At 44.6% G+C, this 4,987-nt stretch overlaps 1 pseudogene; it reads right to left on the bottom strand.

The window, feature by feature from the left end:
• LOC104990273 overlaps positions 1–849 on the bottom strand; it is a 2,165-nt pseudogene extending 1,316 nt beyond the window's left edge.
• Between the last annotated feature and the right edge of the window lie 4,138 nt (positions 850–4,987).

The following is a 4,987-nucleotide window of genomic DNA, read 5'->3' as shown; positions in this document are numbered from 1 at the left end:
GATACAACTGAAGCGACTTAGCAGCAGCAGCAGATAGCATATTGAAAAGCAGAGACATTACTTTGCCAACAAAGGTCTGTCTAGTCAAGGCTATGGTTTTTCCAGTAGTCATATATGGATGTGAGAGTTGGACTGTGAAGAAAGCTGAGCGCCGAAGAATTGATGCTTTTGAACTGTGGTGCTGGAGAAGACTCTTGAGAGTCCCTTGGACTGCAAGGAGATCCAACCAGTCCATTCTGAAGGAGATCAGTCCTGGGTGTTCTTTGGAAGGAATGATGCTAAAGCTGAAACTCCAGTACTTTGGCCACCTCATGCGAAGAACTGACTCATTGGAAAAGACCCTGATGCTGGGAGGGATTGGGGGCAGGAGGAGAAGGGGACGACAGAGGATGAGATGGCTGGATGGCATCACCGAGTTGATGGACATGAGTCTGAGTGAACTCCGGGAGTTGGTGATGGACAGGGAGGCCTGGCGTGCTGCGATTCACGGGGTCGCAAAGAGTCGGACACGATTGAGCGACTGAACTGAACTGAACGTCTTGCGGTTGTAGACCCTCATCATGCTGTCCAGCATCTGTGGCAGGAAGATCAGTTTGTGCAGGTGCGTCTTCACCACCTCGGGCTTCTCCAGGGGCAGCGCATCCTTCCTGGCCTTGCGCAGCCGCTTCAGCAACCAGTCTCGCTTCCGCCGGAGGCCGCGGTTCAGCCGCCACCGCCGCCGCTCGCCTTACGGCTGCATCGGCTGCTCGTACGTAGGACATGTCCAGGTCGTAGAACACGGTCGAGATCCACGCCACGGTAGGTGAACTTGCGGATGGTCCGCTTCTAATTCTGTTCCACTTCCGCCATCTTGTCGGCTCCTTGGAAAGGATCTGTGCTGCATTTCAAAAAGGCATACTCAGGCACTTGTCTCGTTTGACCTTCCAAAAGCTCTGTGAGGTAGTTGGGGCATCGATCATTATTATAAAATTTCAAATGAGAAAATTGAAAGTTAGAGTTAGGTTTTTAAAATACTCCAGGTCTTGGTCTTGTTCTGTCTCCGGGTAATGTCTTGCTCTCTTAAATCAACCCCCGTTTGTTGCACTGACTGTATGATTACAATAGTAATCACCTGATTTAGGAGCACATCACTTAATGGATACAGAGTATCTATATTGTGTGCTGTTCGCTGTTCCTATTATTGAAATGGAAAACTTCTTCTCTCCAATAGAGGAGGGGTCCTAGCTTCTACTTAGATGTTATTTTAAATCACAGGCTGACTAGCTCTCAAATGAATGGATTTACTGCTTTGTAATTGCAAAGTAATAACAAGAACAGCATCCCATTGCTGAATTCCTGATTGCAGAAGAGTTAAAAATTGTGTAAAAAGAACTTATTCATGGAAACAACTCAGGATGTTATTGGGGAGAATCATACAATTATTTATTATCTTCATTGAAGAAAAGGAATTATAAAGTAACAAAGAGGTAAATTTCGGCAGAAAATGAGGAAGGAGAAACTCGGGGAAAATCTATTCCATTTAGGGAATAGTAACTTGAAATGGAGCTTCTAAAATCAGCGTTTAGGCATTAGCTTCCCCCCAATCAACATTCAGAAAACTAAGATCATGGCATCCGGTCCCATCACTTCATGGCAAATAGATGGGGAAACAGTGGAAACAGTGGCTGACTTTATTTTTCTGGGCTCCAAAATCACTGCAGATGGTGATTGCAGCAATGAAATTAAAAGATGCTTACTCCTTGGAAGGAAAGTTATGACCAACCTAGACAGCATATTAAAAACCAGAGACATTACTTTGCCAACAAAGGTCCGTCTAGTCAAGGCTATGGTTTTTCCAGTAGTCATGTATGGATGTGAGGGTTGGACTAGAAAGAAAGCTGAAGAATTGATGCTTTTGAACTGTGGTGTTGGAGAAAACTCTTGAGAGTCCCTTGGACTGCAAGAAGATCCAACCAGTCCATCCTAAAGGAGATCAGTCCTGGGTATTCATTGGAGGGACTGCTGTTGAAGCTGAAACTCCAATACTTTGGCCACCTCATGCGAAGAGCTGACTCATTTGAAAAGATGCTGATGCTGGGAAAGATTGAGGGCAGGAGGAGAAGGGGACAACAGAGGATGAGATGGTTGGATGGCATCACTGACTCGATGGACATGGGTTTGGGTGGACTCTGGGAGTTGGTGATGGACAGGGAGGCCTGGCATGGTGTGGTTTATGGGGTCGCAAGAGTCTGAAATGATTGAGCAACTGAACTGAACTGAACTGAATCTCAGGAATATAAGAATGCAAACAGGACCAAGTTTGCACTGAAATAGCACAAAGGACAAATGTGTGGTTTGCATTTGCTGCTTCTGTTTCTTATTCCTCAATTCCTTGTGAATCCTCCAAAGTCTGATTTCTACCTAGTTATTTGCAGTTGCTCCCAGATTCATTCTCTACTCTTTCCCTGTTGTTTGTATCAAGCCTACAAAGCCTTTCTGTCACACATGTATCTTGGTCTTTGTTTTGGCATGCTGGATTTTTAGTTATGGCATGCAAACTCTTTTTTTTTTGATTAAAGAATAATTACTTTACAGAATTTTGTTGTTTTTCTGTCAAATATCAACATGAGTCAGCCATGGCCCATGAAAGGAGCAGGCAGGACACTAGGATGGTTTCTCAGGCAGTGCTTCAGTCTCTGTCATTTTCAGCTCGGTAGACGGCACCCTTTCTTCCCTGTAGCCCCAGCTCATGGTAGGCAGCCTCCGGTCCTGTCCTTTCCACCAAAAGTCCTGATTCTGGTTTCTGGCATCATTGTCTCCTTCTTTTGTTCTGTTAGGCCCAGGGGTGGCAAAAACTTCATGGTATTGCTAATCTCTGGATTGCCTCATTGTCCCTTTAGTGTCTCAGCTCTTCCATCACTTGGGTAACTAATTACTTTTATTGAGTTTCCTTTACTTGAATTGCCTCTCCTCAGTTTTTAATTATTTGTGCCACTTATAGCTCTGTTCTTGATCTCTACAGTTTTCTTTCCGCACTGCTTTGACTCAGTGAACTTACCATTACCTCTGCCACTGGTATTTGCCTCTAGTACCATTTTTCTACCTGCCTAGAGGATGTCCCCACCTGGCAATGCTGCAGAACCTTTGAGATCCAGATGCCCCCAAGTTATTTAGAAGACAGAGGTGATGGTGGGGGCGGGGAGCTCTTTGGCTCAGAGATATTTGGAGATTGAGCAATAGTGGTAGGGAATAGCAATAAGTATAAAGACTATTGTGGGTAAGTGACATGAAACTTAGATGATTTTTCTGCTTTCCACCTGCATGGCTGTAGTCCAGAACCTCAAGCTGCATTGCTTACAGGGTTCCAGGCAGGTGACATAATTGAGTGAAGTGGGCTGGATGAAAGAAAAATGGTCTCTTGATTTATATCCTTTTGACACAGAAACACTTTGTGTGCATATTATAACACTGTGGGAATGCTCTTCCCTTCCATAATGAAAATGTTCTCTTCCATTTTTCAGGAAAAATTCAGCCCTCTTTTGTTTTTCCACTTTGGTAGAGACTTACAGGTTTCTCCTGCTATTCAAAAGTAGAGCATTCCTAGGAAATCTTCTTTAAGCTGAAAGATATAAGGCAAAGAAGCAATTGCCTTAAGACACATCTTGCTAATGGAGGCACAAGATAAACTGAGAGAACACATAGGTGCTCACAGAGACAGATCAATGTTACGGCAGCCTGATGCTGAGATGCTGTGTATCATTTCCGAGGAGGGAGCTTAGTGGGGCCACTCTGGCTTCTCAGGGTGCAAGCTAGATTCTCTTAAGTGTTTAAGGGCTCACTGCAAAACGAATGTGGAACACTATTTTTGATTTTCATCTTTCTTTGGTAAAAGCAAAAATCCTTCTCTGATTTCTTTTGGTTGGTGAAAACAGGTACTAATGTACATCTTTTATAAAAGTAAAGTGATGAAAAGCTAACTTTTGAAAAGCAAGGGATACCTGTGGATCCAGAAAAGTACTTTTCTACTATAAGTAAACACCCCTGTTTACCTTGAACTTACACAGTGCTCTTTGTCAATTATATCTCTTCTTAAGTTTTATTTTTTTTGTGTGTGTTATATGTCATAACATATATTTCACTAAAACTGGAAGAAAAAATATTGCAAATTTAAAAAGAAAGAAAGAGATTTCCCGCCAGCAGGCCCTGAGCGGTAGATCCTTGCCTCTAGTGGCTCGCTACGACCGAGTGGTTGAGCCTCAGAAACGGTGGCTATGTCGCGACAGAACACACTGCATAGCTTCTTCCCTAAGTTTCCAGGCGTGAATAATGCCAACAAAGCCCCTGTCAGGGCCTCAAGTGAAAGCAGAGCCACTGCCACTAGCACCGGGGCCTCCCTTCCCCCAGGCGGGGATGTGGCCTGGAGCAAGGCAGGGCCAGAGCCCCCAGTGGTTACCATGTCGGGGGTCGAGGCCAGGAACCTCAATGGAGGGCTGCGGAAGTCGGCATCCCCTGCGGTCCCCACCAGCAGTTCTTGTGACTTCTCACCAGGTGATTTGGTTTGGACCAAGATGGAGGGTTACCCTTGGTGGCCTTGCCTGGTTTATAACCACTCTTTTGATGGAACATTCATTTGTGAGAAAGGAAAGTCTGCCTGAATTCATGTACAGTTTTTTGATGATAGCCCAACAAGGGGCTGGGTTAGCAGAAGGCTGTTAAAGCCATATACAGGTTCACATTCAAAGGAAGCCCAGAAAGGAGGTCATTTTTACAGTGTAAAGCCTGAAATACTCAGAGCAATGCAACATGCAAATTAAGCCTTGAATAAAGACAAGATTAAGAGGCTTGAGTTGGCAGTATGTGATGAGCCCTCAGAGCCAGAGGAGGAAGAAGAGACGGAGGCAGGTGCCACTTATACATCAGAAAAGAGTGAAGAGGAAAATGAAATTGAGAGTGAAGAGGAAGTGAGGCCAAAGGTGCAAGGATCCAGACGAAGTAGCCGACAAATAAA

Source organism: Bison bison, unplaced genomic scaffold (genome assembly GCF_000754665.1).
Source record: "Bison bison bison isolate TAMUID 2011002044 unplaced genomic scaffold, Bison_UMD1.0 scf7180017864174, whole genome shotgun sequence".
Lineage (NCBI taxonomy): Eukaryota > Metazoa > Chordata > Mammalia > Artiodactyla > Bovidae > Bison > Bison bison.
The sequence above is the reverse complement of the archived record's forward strand: the minus strand, read 5'-3'. Positions and strand labels throughout refer to the sequence as shown.